The following is a 15519-nucleotide window of genomic DNA, read 5'->3' on the forward strand; positions in this document are numbered from 1 at the left end:
TTTTTCTCTTCGACCGTATGCTTGTTCGATTCTCCTACATGACCCATTTCTTAAACTGTAAATTTGAAAAGTTGGCTCTCCTCTTGCTCTCTTCTACTGCATCAGACTGGTCAGCGAGTCACTGAATAGGGGCCTTAGACCCCCTTTAACCCGCCCCCTCCTTTCCGCTAACACGTGACTCCATTACCAGGATAAATCCTCTTTGCTCAAACAGAGTGTACCATAATAATCGAATCGTTCTGTTAGTCTGGGAGTGCCATATATTTCTTTTGGCCACATTTCGATTTAGTACCTCCTTACTAGTTATCCGAACCACGTACTAAAGTTCACCGTACTTCCGCAGAACCATACTTCATACGCTTCTATTTGCTTCTTGTTTGATATATTGACAATGTACACTCCGAACAAATACCTTCGGAAAAAATATTAATACTTGAATCTATATTCTGTGTTAAAACATCTTTTACGAAAATTCTTTTCTCCCTATTGGAGGCACCTTTTATATCCTCCAATTTTTGTCGTTTCACCCCCGGAACAGGAATAAATGTAATCTGTTGTCATTGTCTTATTTCTTAATCTAATATCCACAACACCCCTTACTTGCCACTATCCCTTCAATTGAATCGGTCTTCAATGTCCTCTGCGTCTTAGAACTACAATATCATAGGAATATGTGAAAGATTTTATTACTGTAACAGTACCACTTGAGATGCTCCCAATTACGTGACCTAGCGAACCGATGCAGTGGCGAAAACAAATTGTCTCTCATTTGAAAAGACGGACGTCGTGGAAAGCCGGATTTACTAATATCATGTCCCTCGAAAGCAAGAATGGTTCCTTGAAAACGGGCCATATCTGAACTAGTACTCCATCCTTATTCCGTCGTCAATTTGAAAGATCATTTGCAAGCGATATATGCCGAAAGAGCCACTGTCATGGCACCTGATATCCAATTAGTTTGCGGCCTTAATAACTACAAAGGCAAACAGTGTACGATGTAGATTTATAGCGTTCGCAACAACAACAACAAAGTATGAATATCCTCCAATAATAACAATGAATGTAATTTAAGTTATCTGACTCATCTTCACACTGGGCAATTCCGTATGCTGTCTACGCAACCGGGAGCAAACGTTGTTTGCCATAACCGGGGTAGATACGTGTCAAGAAAACTGGAAAAGTCTCGCAAGAAAGTTTTTTATCACGCAGCTGCAAATTGTTGAGGTACACATACTGAGAAACGTATACTTCCTCTCTTCTCCTGGTCACTCATCTCTTTTGGTATACGATTCCACAAGTACTCGATCTCCTTCGTGTGAAATGACGTACCTTCAGAAGATACGAATTCCACTGAATTGTTCTCCAACTCGTGGTCAAATTCTTTTACCTTCAGACTACTGTAAGACTTTTACACTATTACTGCTGGTGTTTATTTATTAATTAGTTTTAGTTCAATACTGGATACTTACAGCCGTAATTTTGACTGATTGTTATTGTCAACTAATTAATTGGGTTTGAAGAAAGGTTAAGTGTTAATAAGAGGCACCAAACTTCGTTTACCCTTAGAACCCAAATCTGTTCAGTTTCATTCCTCAAGAGTCGTTATTTAACCCAGCAAGAAATCAAAATGATTCTCTGCTGTATCGTTGATTTATATGAATCGTACCATGCGTCTTCCTTTATGTAATTCATTTGCGGGGTTTGGGACAATGTAACTGGAATGGGATTTTAAAATCGTCAGTTGTTGTACCCTATGTGACACGCATCTCCCCATTATAATCTACGCAATTCGTAATATCATCAGTCGGCAGCAGATGGTATTCAAAATATAACTGTAAACAGTTCACCACAGTATTCGGTCTTGGAATTAACTCATGCTAGATTAGAATAACACAAGTCGAAACCGTATCGGCTCCAGTCATCTCTACAATACTACAGAAATCAGATGTTCAATTGTCAACAAAGTCCACCAGAAACAATTGAAAAGTTGTCGCTGACGTAATTCATTATATCATTACATCACCTACATCGTATAGGCAGGGTTTCTCCATAACATAACGAAGCTGGGGGGCCTTTCCAATATCGGAGAGCCTTGCCGATCCCGACGATTTATGAAGAGGAAAATAGGCTGAAGTGTGAACCGAAGTACATGTTAGGGAGGGCACGGGACTACGGTAGCGTGCGTAGCTGTGTTACCCACACTGCTACTGTGATGTAATGTATAGCACAGCACAGCTGCCTAGTAAGTGAAAAAACCAGTTTCCATTCACGGCTGTGACATAAATTTTAATTCATTTCTTCAGCTTCTAACACTAACGAAGATTAAATTGAGAATCATAAGTCTCGAGGAAATTGTAATTCATCAGATCAATAGATCACTCTCGCAATTGTTTTGCAACCGCCACTGCAACGCTTCAAAGCAACTGGCTCGTATAAACAAGTACGATATTTGGCTGCGTAACAGTTCCACCTTCGATATATGTCGCTTGCAGGAGATGTTGGAAATTACTTCCCCTTTTATTAACATTTCATTGACTAAGCGGTAAGTTTTAACCTTCAACTAATTTACATGTTTTATCTCCTGTTCCTACCGTTGTGAATTGTTTCTCTGATTATAAATTTCTTCCAGCAACATCACTGTATGAAGTACCTTATATTACTGCTGCAATTTTTTCGGTTGGCTTAGAAATTCGGGTTGTCCCGCTTGTGCATTCAAAGCAAATAATTATGACAAAATCATGACGCGCTTAGTGGAAGTCCCGTTCGTTTTGCCATTTCCTTAATATCTGAAAGCGTCCGCTTAAATCCCGGTACTGACATATCACCTTCAATTTGCGAGAGAAGCCGCGAATTTTCTCGACTCACTGAGATTTATGAGGGTAATTAGGTAGCTAGTCTAATGATTAACGGCGAGATCCTGTTACTGGGGCCAGGGGAATCGCCTAAACCGCACCTCATTCTCTGTCACGCAGTGGTGTACATAGAGTACAGTATTCCGAATAGGAATTTTCAGCGACGATTTATCGTTACCATTCTTCCTTCTGTGTTACTTATTCAATTTTCTTGTGGTGCCACATGAAACGTATTTTCTTGTTACATGTACATCCACAACGGTATCAAAAGCACGCCAAATATAATACCAAGTGCGTTTTTTCACACGTTTGAAGTATTTACAATTACCTTTCTTACCGTTAAAATGACGCGGCTCTTGTCAATGGCAATTGCTGACCATCAGACAGATAATGCTGTCAATTTACAAATTTAAAATACATCGATAGATAATTCAAACTTTATTACCGAATGTAGAGTGCTTCTAAACGAAAATGTGGAGCCAGATTACGACAATATAGGAACATCGATTAACTATGTTAGTACATTTCACTAATGGCTGTATAACGTATTTTACTCTTGACTGCAGTGACACAGGGTGCTTTCTATTTAATTTTGCGCCAGAGGAATAGCGTTGCCAATGACTGTCATAGCGGTTATTGAAAGTGACCTTGGTTTTCAAATTTGCAACTGATATCGGCCACATTTTTAATACAAATATCAGTTAATGAATAGCCCGTTTCTTGCGTCAATGCAATGAGTAAATTCAGGACTCCGACAGTATAACGTGCTTGTACCTTATTTTGAAATTTTGGTAGTAAAATAACAGAAGCTTCTTTGTTTACCGAACTTCTAACATAGTAATAAAATCTTTATAACAATACCTTAGTTACCTAGGTCCACTGATATTCCATGTACGCTGAAATAGGTAGATTCCTTTTGCAACGAACCACCAGATCAAATGTGTATGAAATCTTATGCGACTTAACTGATAAGGTCATCAGTCCCTAAGCTTACACACTACTTATCCTAAATTATCCTAAGGACAAACACACACACCCATGCCCGAGGGAGGACTCGAACCTCCGCCGGGTCCAGCCGCACAGTCCATGACAGCAGCGCCTCAGACCGCTCGGCTAATCCCGCGCGGCCCGAACCACCAGATGAACCATAATAAAGTACAGATCACAAACCATATTATTCATTCAAGTAATAATGGAGCGTAACGTAGTGAATAATGGAGATGATCTTTGTTTGTTTTTTTTTTTTTTTTTGCGTCAGTTCTGATAAATTTGTGGCACTTGTTTGTACCGCATCTTCAGAGGGGAGACATTATTATGAAGACGCAGTGAATATTTAATCCCCTCATCCTAATGAATGCTTCTCCCTATGTGAAACATCTATGGTACTAACATGGGTAGAATCCTTCCTTAGTGGATGCTCGATGCAATGATTCATCGACATGAAGACATAATCGATGTGACTAATAAATGAAGCAAAAGCGCGTGCTTCTTTTCTGTTTATAGGTATATATCTCAGAGGGAAGTGTAACGGAAAAATATGGTGTATTAATGCCAACGCTAAATCATAGGTATTTATTGTATACTAGTACCACTGTAGCGTCTGTCCCTGGTAGCTGAGTGATTGACGGCACGGTAGCTCAGCGTGTTCGGTCAGAGGGTTAGCCGCCTTCTGTAATAAAAAACTGAGTTAGTGGAACGACGATGAACTTAAACAAGTGTCATGGGACGTCCGCCCCGAACAAATAGAACGAACAAAAGAAAAAGAAGAAAAAGTGGTCAGCGCGACGGAATGTCATACCTCACGACCCGGGTTCGATTCCCGGCTGCGTCGGAGATTTTATCCGCTCAGGGACTGGGTGTTATGTTTTCCTTATCATCATCATTTCATCCCCATCGACCTGCAAGTCACCGAAGTGGCATCAACTCGAAAGACTTTCACAAGGCGACCGGTCTACCCAACGGGTGGCCCTAGCCACACGGCATTTCCAATTCCAATATGTATAGCATTAATCTTTGGTCGAAAAACATTGTTCTTATAGCAACAGGTGCGCTGTTGCACTGACCAGCATTGCCTGTATTTTGGCTGTCGATGAGAGGAAAAGGAGAAGCCTGTATTTATTAAAATCCCAGAGATGAGTTATGAAACAACAAAACAATTTTTCTGGCGGAATCACTTTTTGTATACAAAGTTAGTAATGTAAGAAGAAGTTGTGTGTTTCTAAGGGCATGTTCTCCTTTAAGTCCACGAAATTTTATCTGCAAAATACTTGAGATGCAGAAGTAACTTGAAAATGTATGGACACATTCTTTGGATAAGAGAAAATCTCATGTGTTCATGCCGTATGGCTTAATAGGAACTTAGCTTACCAGCAAGTACAAGGAAATGCTTCTCGTTTTTTTGAAAATAACGAGTATAACGTCACACACAAGGAGCTGACGTTTCTTCGGACTGTCTAGTATTTCCGTACAACAGGGAAATTTAATTTTCTAACGTCAGTTAGTTTAGTCTTTCAAGGGGCCCCAAGTAAATTGTTCGATAATCACGACCTTCATGACAATCGTTTTGCTAATGGATTCTACGTAGCACTAAGCTGAATTTAGTTTCATAAATAGTAGAATTGGAAGTCCAACCTTTGGCATGGCGAGGGTTGCAGTGGTAGAGGAACATATATTACAGTACGAAACGGCCATCTAAGTGCAGTGGCGGAATGGAACGTTATATTCTGTATAGGATTACAACCTTGTCAGGATCTGAAATACCAAAACTGCAGTTATAATGCTAAAACCGTTTTCGAGACTCGTGGAAGTAAACGCTATTTGTGACACTACACATTCATAGATATCAAATAGAGTTTAATGCTTGTTTGTGAGACATAGCTCGTCATATTCTCATATTCTTACTAGTCCTAAACTCAAAAGCTAACGTATAGTTAGTAATTCAATTCTGTATTTTCTTTTGAACTTCAAACGTGACCAATGCGCCAAATTTGTCGACATTTAACCCTATAGCCGGCATGTGGAGTGTTTGATCTTTTGACCACTAGACCACAACATCCTGTCGAAGTCAAACTAAATTCATTCCAAATTAAGTGAATGTGTACAGCAGACTCCTTCAACTATCCAACAGATGAACCTCCATTTAGTATTACCACAGACGAATTACTATGCTCAGTCTTGAGGTGCAGATACAAACATGTGCTCTTTGGTTGACACTAACCCGTTAATCCTGCAGCTCATTTTGTGAGACCTCTTGTAACGTGTAGCAAATTATTACGATTTGTCATCTTGCATTGAAAGTATAGCTTGAAGTGGAGCCGGGAGGAGACTAGGTTTTGGTTCTCAGTCTCGCACAGCTGGCGCTGGCTTCTGGACCGGGCGAGCGGTGTACTTGCCCAATGCTGCGTGCAATACCTTACACACACTCTCTATGAATATGGAGAAGTACTATTAAATATTAATTTATCTTTCCCGTACTTAGTGTATCAAATTCTACGGATAATTCAACCATACTGCTAAAATGCCAAATCAATAACTTCAATACTTTTGGAGATACAAATTTTTATCTTAAACACATAATAACCCTGCCAGCATTGAGAAACTTGAGTCAGGCACTATAATATGCTCATCTCTAGTATCAATTGAAGCTAGAACCGGGAGGGTAAGTTCTCATAATCTAATTTTCTGGACTATCCTTTTGTTTCAGTACCACACTTTGTGATGTAATTAAAAATACTTTTAGAAAATTATTATTTCCCTGTGTTTTAGTTGTGTGTGTATGTGTGTTTTGGAGAGACAGAGTGAATGGAAGATGTACATAGGGTGAGAATAAGATATTGTATTAAAACAATGTAAATGTATAAGTGAGAAAGTTGTGCAGACCTGTTGTTTAAGGGTTGCCGGCACGGTAGCTCAGCGTGTTCGGTTAGAGGGTTAGCTACGCTCTTTAATTTAAAAAAAACTGAGTGAACGTATCAACAAAGAACCTGAACGAGGGTCATCGGAATCCACCCCGAACAAGTTCAACGACAATAAAAAGGGGGTAGCGTCGTTGATTATCAAAAGGTTTTTGGCCACGGGTTCGAATCCTGTCACTGCTTACACTTGTTATTAATAATCAGCATTGGCGGCCAAAGACTTCAGGCATAAGAAGTCACCCTCTTTTTACCAATGGCCTTAAAGAGGGCGGAGGAGCGGACTGACGTTCACGGCACTCTCTTCGGGATACCGCCCCTAAAGGCGGAAGAATCTGCAATGATCAACGGCCTGGGAATGCAGATGGCAATGGAAACCACTGCATTAAAGATACGTAACGGTGTATCCACAGGACATATGGTCTGTAATTGAAAATGTATCATGATGCTCTCTCCATTGGCAAAAGATTCCGGAATAGCCCCCCCCCCCCCCAATTCGGATCTCCAGAAGGGGACTGCCAAGGGGAGGTAACCATAGCGAAAAGACTGAATAATCAACAAAAGGATAACGTTCTAAGGTTCCACTAGTAGGGGCGTAGAACGTCCGAAGCTTAAACGTGGTAGGGAAACTAGAAAATCTGAAAAGGGAAATGTAGGGGCTCACTCTTGATACAGTAGGTGGTTGATAACGGAAGCAACACTAAAGAAAAATTAAGACACGTTCATAAAAGTTTTTGACCTGTAAAAAAGAGTTCAACAATGTAAAATGATATAAGATGTTAGAAATTCTGAAAAAACAGGGGTAAACTGTGGGGAAAGACGGGTAATACACAACATGTTCAAGAGCCAAGAGTGGACGACCAAGAACGAAGTACTCGGATTAAAAGGGGTGTAACACAATGATGTAGTCTTTCGCCCCTACTGTTTATCGAAGAAGCACCGATGGAAATAAAAGGAGGGTTCAAGAGTGGCATTAAAGTTGAAAGTGAAAGGATATCAATGATACGATTCGCTGATGACATTGCCATCCTGAGTGAAAGTAGAATTATACGATCTGCTTGATGGAATGAACAATCTAATGAGTACAGAATATTGTTGAGTAAACCGAGAAAAGGCAAAAGTAATGAGAAGTAATAGAGTGAGAACAGCGAGAAACTTTACATAAGGATTGATGGTTACGTAGTAGATTAACGAATACGGATACCTGCACGGTAAAGTAACCAATGATGAACGGAGCAAGAAGGTCATCAAAAGCAGACTATCAATGGGGAAATGGGCGTTCCTGAACAAGAGAAGTTTACTAATATCGAACATAGGCCTTAATTCGAGGAAAGAAATTTGAGAATTTACGTCTGAAAGTACGGTAGTGAAACATGGACAGTGGGACTACCGGAACAGAAGAGAATCGAAGGATTTGAAATGCGGTGCTACAGATGAATGTTGAAAATTAGTTGGACTGATAGGATAAGGAATGAGGAGATTCTGCATATAATCGGTGAAGAAAGGAATACGCGGAGGAAGAGGGAGCAGGATGGTACGGCATCTGTTAAGACATGACACGATAACTTCCGTGCTACTTGAGAGAGCTATAGAGGGTAACAACCGTAGAGGAATACAGAGATTGCAATACATCCAGCAGATAATTGAGGGCATAGGTTGCAAATACTACACTGAGATGAAGGCACAGGAGAGGAATTCGTGGCGGGTCGCATCAAACCAGTTAGAAGACTAATGACCCCAGGAAAAAAAAAGAGCTGCAGATGATCTGATTGGCTGCTTAACATACTAACTATAGGAACTGAGCAATTCCCGTGCGTTTGAGCAGGGCCTATTGCATCGTGTCCATGAGCCGAGAGAGTCGCTCGGGAGCGTCTTCTGGTACAAAAAGCGTTACAGTGTTGAGTATTCTGTGAAGGTTTGACCGTTGTCAATGATTTATTTTAGGAGACACCGCGTGTGAACATTCCAAGACGTACATAAATGCCACATGGCGTGTTTCGTGCAGATTACGAGTCATTATTGTGAGCACTTCATTCCAGGAAGTCTGCTGAACGACTGAATGTGTTAACTCCCAAATAGTCGTGAGGCAGTGACTGTTTAGAACGTACAGAATATCGGTTAGGACCAAATATGTACTGGCTGCTTTTGGATCTGAACAATAAACCCACTAAAAGGGAAATTTTTTACATTTTTTTGCGAACGACTATTGGAAGAATCCCGAACGCTCGATAGGTATCTAACATTCAGCTACTACCCATGGACTGAAAATATGTGGTCTTTGCGTACTGGGTATTTAATCGAATTTTAGTCAACGCTGCTTCTGTCGGCTAAACCAGTATCTACCATGGCAGGGTAGCCTGAAGCCTATCCAGGTAGGTGTTTAATGGATAGTGATAGAGCGACCCCCTCCGCCTCACTCTGTTAAATATCGTATGACCGGTGTTTACAGTAAACTACTGATAATTCGTGAATCGTATAATACGTTAAAAAACATAGTGTCCTGTGAATACCGGTGGCAATTCTACATCGTTATTAAATAAACCGTCACACGTTATCATAGTGAATCGCTTTTTTTCTTGACAATACCGGACATTTCCAACACTTATAACGTTTCACTGTTTTATATATTAAGGCAAACATCAACGAATACTCATGTATGTATTCCAAGATGGGAAATGAAGTTGATATTCATATCGGGTCTCCAGCCGGAACATAACGTCACCTTGACACAGTACGTCGGCGGTCCACCGGGCCATCATCTTCACGTTGAGTAACCCGTCGTACAGCGGTGGCTCCTTCATACATCGTCAGTCGATTCACCACACGTGCGCTTACGTAATGAGTGCCTAGTGCAAAGCACGATCGGTGGTGAAATCTTGCGGAAACGATAGATCGAATATCAAACATTGTTGACACCTTTTGGTGACTGAAATAAAGACGGTTGTTTTTTGACGTCAAACAGAACAGGGTTCCAACATTTACTTAGAGGATACTCCTTATCCCTCTATGTAATATTGTCAGATAGCTGGGTTTCAGTAGCTTCTTTCACTACACAGTCACAATAACGCGGCACAGGGGCAACCACTTGTGTCTCATCATACAACATTTTATGTTCTTCAATAAGACGATGTTCCGCCACTGCAGATTTTTAGGTCTGGAATAAAAGGGTGTGCTGATAATGCTTCACTTCGCCTTACGAATCGTATGTCCAATATGGGCTTTCCAGCAATGGCAGGGAATTCTGTAAACACCGAACTTCCTCAAACCCAAATCATCCTCTACTGAGCCAGGCAACGCTCTAGCTTTAGCTGGTGGATGGAATATAGTTTTAACGTCGAATTTCCTTAAAGTTCTCCCTATTATTCAAGTATGCGTCCCTCGGAAGGTAGGAATACCACCGATACCCTTGTATCTTCCGTTGGTTTCCGTGAAGGTCCAGTCTGTAGAGCGCGATGCATCTGTCGGTATAACCATTCTGCTTGAACACAGCATTTAGATAATCCAGTTCTTATGTCAAACTATCTGCATGATGGGATAAGCTCTTCTTATCATTGTACGTAGGAACCCTTTGAGTTGGTACGATGGATGACACCGTGATGCCTGGAGATATTGGTCCGTGTCCTTGGGATTACGATAAATATTGTGTCCTAATTTCCCATCATCCCTTCCGTAGACCCAGGCATCTAGGAACGGAAGTTTTCCATCCTTTCCAATTTCCATCGTAAGCCCAATACTGTCATGCAGAGTGTTAAAATGATCTAGGAAACGATTCAGAGCATCTCTCCCATATGGTCATAGCGTAAAAGTATCGTCGACGTATCTTCAAAATCAAGTTCGTTTATAAAACACCGTCCTCATTGCCGTGTCCTCAAAATCTTCCATAAAAGAATTGCTGACTATGTAGGATAATCGACTCCTCATAGACACTCCGTCCGTTTGCTCAAAATATTTGTCTTTAACTAAAAAAATATTTCGACGTTAACACATTAAGAAACAACTGTCTTTCTCTAGGTCACCAAAAGGTCTCAACAGTGTTTGATATTCGATTTATCGTTTCCGCGAGTTTTCACGACCTGTGCGCTGTCGTGCTTTGCGCTAGAGGACAGTTACGTTTGCGCATGCGCTGTGGACCTGCAGGTGGTGTATAAAGCAGCCGCCGCTGCAGTTTGATTTCGTGAGTCAGACTGCAGCGCTGACCGCGTTTACTTGCGAGTACGTGCGTGTTGTTCATTACGGTCACAAGTGTCGCTCAGCCTTGTGTAGTCGTAGTGTCTGAGTCGACATTGATATGTCGTTCGCCTTCTATGGTTATAATTTCTTCTTTTTCTTTTCTTTATTGGATTTCGATTACCCCCAGAGGTGGGGTACAGGGTGGGGGGGGGGGGACGTAGGGGTCGGGCTGGCAGCAGTATATTACGTTGCTCAGCAGCCTACAGAAAAGTTAAGAAAGAAACAGAATTAGGAGATATCATAACAATAAAAGCAGGTGATTAAACGGCGACTGTTAAAAACTGAAACATTGCGAGAGATTGCCAAGAAAATATAAAATCAAAGTGTCGGTGATGCTGACTAAAACACTTAGTAGACAGACAGACACAATTAAAAGACACGGCGCCAGTCTGGTTTTTGTTTGCAACGGTTAAAAACGCACATTATGGTGGTTGTTCCCGACACAAAAAGGGGACGCACAACACTGAACACTCATAGAAACGCTGCACTATAGAGTAGGATGGCATATTGGCGTGTGTGTGTGGTGGGGGGGGGGGCGGGAGGACATGGAGTGTTGAGGGCAAAAAAGGGGAGAAAAGAGGAAAGGCAATAAAGGTGGGAGCCGATGGAGGGAGAAACGGATGGGGGAGGGTGGGGGCAAGGCAGGCGCGAGAAGGAGTGCGGAAGGCAGTGGAAAGGAAAGAAAAAGGACTTGTGGGAGAGAAAGGAGTCAAACAGAAGGGAGATGGAAAAAGCAGGATGGAAGGCGCGAAGAGGGAGCCCAGAAAAAGTACAGAGGGTGGGAGGGGGAGGTGAGGATCAGAGTTGATAGGAGGGATAAAGGGAGGGAGAGGGGGAGGTGATGGAAGCCACCTTGGGAAAGAAGATGAAGTGTGTGGAGGTGGAGGTCATATACGTCCTGTTGTATTGGGTGTATGTAGTCGACAGGTGTTCGTACCCATAGTCTGCCAGCGCCCTGACTAAGTCACTCAGGCTGGGGCTTACCATGAGTAGGGACTCTTTCGCCACCCCTTCATGCAGCAATGTGATACTGGCCGCTTGATGGCCGTCCTGCCAAGCTGCTGGCTGCTCATATACTGATGCAACTCAACCGGCTAAGGACCGATCGCATCGTGCTCCTACCGCAAGTCACTGATAGCCACTGAGAATGATACCGATTCACGTGAACCCTGACCACAGTATCGCGTGAGAAATCGATCTTCCTCTTCATCTTCTGACCATTCCCATGGCCACATTGTGATCGACCTCTCACCTAGTGACCGTGAAGTCACATTGGCCGCCATCATTAATATGAGTGACCACCACTCAGACGACCCATCGGATGCTGCTTTGTCTGCGCCATCTCATCAGCCCAACAGGCCTTCTGGTGTTTCCAACTCTGGGCTCCCCCTTCCCCCCCTCCCCCCCCACGTTCAACAATCTAAACGGTCTTTCACTCACACCCATCGCAAGCAGCCAAGATTAAGATTCTGATGCCTCCGCACCTGGAGCAGTGACAGCTGTTGTTGACATGGGCCAGGAAATGGGTCCCCTCCTGACCCCACTTCTAAGAATCCGCCAACACCACGATCAAAGAAGGAGAAGACGCATCCTATCGTTGTTTACAATCCCAAAAAATACATTAAACTGAACACTTAACTACAATGCCTTATTGCGGGCCAACTGCAGGCAGTATACCAGAAAGACCATGTCAAGCACGTGCTTGACACCATGGATGATTATCTGTAACTCCTAAACATTAAGAAGTCCAGGGCTTGGCACTTAAAAGGCTATTGGCGAAACAGGAACAAAAATAATCAATACCTTACTTGGAAAGTTACAGAAACAGACATCAGGTGTGAATTACTCTGTATCAATTTCCAAGACCATTTGGTCCACCAATATATCAAAAGGGACCGTGAGACCCGGAAATAAATCCTTATGCCCACCCATGTTGTCTCCCTTATTTGGAGGGAGGACTTCGAATGCATTTACCAAATCAGGTTTCTCCTGAGCACCAAGGTGCGCATTGAATCATATGAAGCCCACAACAGCCCTCTATCTGCTGTAGGTGCAACATTTGCACCACACCGGCCTGCCTTCTCTCTGCCTTTTCGGTGTGTCAAGTAAACTGGCTCACACCTGTCACAGGACTTCAAACTACTGGCCTCAGAAAAACCCACATGTGACTGCTGTTTGACCACATCTCATGATCCCCAAGTTCTTCCTTCTTGGAAGGGTTGCCGCATATACCAAAAGGATATGAGGTCTTCCTGCCCTCCACGAAGGAAACCAGAACGAATCGGCCACTCCCCCCGTGAACGCAACCATTTCCCCATTCTATGGGGTAAATCTGACGACCATCCCACCACTGATACTCAGGCGTCAGACGCATCTGCAAGCAGGAGCCCTCTGCAGCTCCATCCCCTACGATCACATTCGCTGCTGCAGCTCAGTCTCCTCCAGGTCAACTGTCTTCTGTGACGCATATGAACGCCCACCAAGCTGACAGTCTGTATGCGGTCTCCTCCCGCCATTGTTGTACCTGCTCCACCAGCCACCACTTCCACCCCCGCCTGCAGCAGGGTCAGGCAGCCCACCGATAGTGGAGACAGATACTTGTTTCCAGGATGACATGTGAGAGATCCTCCAGGTCATCTCTTTGTTCACATGGCCCCACATCAGAGGTGTCATTAGTGAAACAGCTCAAAATACCGTTGGTCAGAGGATAGGCTCCCTAAGGCCACAGCCCTTGTTGAAGGGCGGAGCCAGATTTTGTTATAATGGCGGATAGCCCACCACACACCATCAGCGTCCTTGGGATCTAGTGGTCTGTGCTTTTAATGCTAATGGCCTAAAATGAACCAAGAGTGGACTGAACACTTTCCTCTACAATCACCACTTACTTGTCTCAGAAACCCTCCTGAACCCTGCCAAAAATTATCGTCTCCACAACATGGTTTGCTATCTCATTGACCGACTCATTGACCAAGGTGGGAGCACAGCAGTGTTTCTGCACAAGTCACTGGTCCATAATCATGATGTTCTCCAATCACTCAAACATATAGAGGCTACAGTAGTCACAATTTCTACCTGCCTTGGTGCTGTAACTTTCGCTGCTGCATATTTGAGCCCCAACCTACTACTTCCTGAATCTGATCTAGGTACCTTGGCATCATTTGACAAACTCGTTGTTGGAGCAGATCTCAATGCCAACCATCCTACTTGGCATTCTCGTGTTGCTAATCCCAAGGGCAAACTCCTCGTTGACCAAGAAGATCCTCTGGCGCTGTCAGTCTCTGGCCCCCACCCTCCTACCCATATACCAGCCTGTGCAAGCCAGACGTAGAGGATGTGACCATTTTCGAGAACAGTGAAGTGCAGTTTTCATTGGAAACACTTCCAGAACTGGCCTCTGGGACGACCAGATGCTCCCAGATCTTATCAATGTTGCTCTGTCCTTAGATGTCCGTTCTATATTCACCATCATGTACTGGGAGAAATTTTCCACGATCCTTAATAACACCACTTGGAAACATCTCGACCTAACAGTGCCTGCCAATCAGGTTAGTGCTGTTGATTATCTCACCACAAAAATCCAAATGGCAATGAAAGCCTCTACTTCCATTGTCCCGAGGGCTTTAACCCCACTTCCTGAGTTGCCTCCCCTCTTGCATAAACCCAAAATCCAGAAGAACCTCTTTCACAGGTGGTGGAAGAAGTTTCATGATCCTCAGGATAAGCATCACGTGAAACATCTCCAGCATGAATTCTGCCACCGGTTCGCCGATTGGGAAACGGAACAATAGGCGGACAAGGCGTTCGCCTTCGTCCTACAATATAATTTGGAATAGGCTTTTGTCCGAATTGTGTGGCACTCTGCAGTGTAGCCAAACCATCCCATCTGCACTGTCGATAGCTTAACTAATGATGCCCTCTGTGTAGTAGAAACTCTGGCCGATGCATTTGAGGCCCAAAGCCACTTACTCATCCTGGACCTCACGCTTGATGAACTACAAGAGGAGCACGATATTCTAGAGGCCGTTGCTGCTTTTAGAGAAAGACCACCTTTATCTGCCCGTCAACTTACGTCTACAGCGGAAATCCAGCGGATTCTCCGGTGCAAGCGTGGACAGTCAGCTCCAGGTTTGGATAATATTTTAAACGAACACCTCCGCCAGCTCTAATGCAAACTACTGGTCTTATTTACCAGCACCCTGAACCACTGTCTCACAACTGGCGTTTTTCGACCACAGTGGAAGCAGGTCGAATTGATTGCTATTCCCAAGCCCTTGAAGGATCCTATGGTCCCTATTAACAACAGGCCCATTAGATTTCTGAACACTATGTTCAAGGTTTTAGAATCTTTGATCCCCCACCGCATTTCCCAGACTCTGGTGGCGGCTGCGACCATCTGTCTCAACAGTTTGCATTCCCTTTCCACCTGTCAGCTGAACTCCAAGTCCTTCAGATCATGGAGCATGTGGTGGTGGTGGTGGTGGTGGTGGTGGGTAGTGTTTAACGTCCCATCGACAACGAGGTTATTA

Source organism: Schistocerca nitens, chromosome 5, assembly GCF_023898315.1.
Source record: "Schistocerca nitens isolate TAMUIC-IGC-003100 chromosome 5, iqSchNite1.1, whole genome shotgun sequence".
In the NCBI taxonomy this organism is placed as follows: Eukaryota; Metazoa; Arthropoda; class Insecta; order Orthoptera; family Acrididae; genus Schistocerca; species Schistocerca nitens.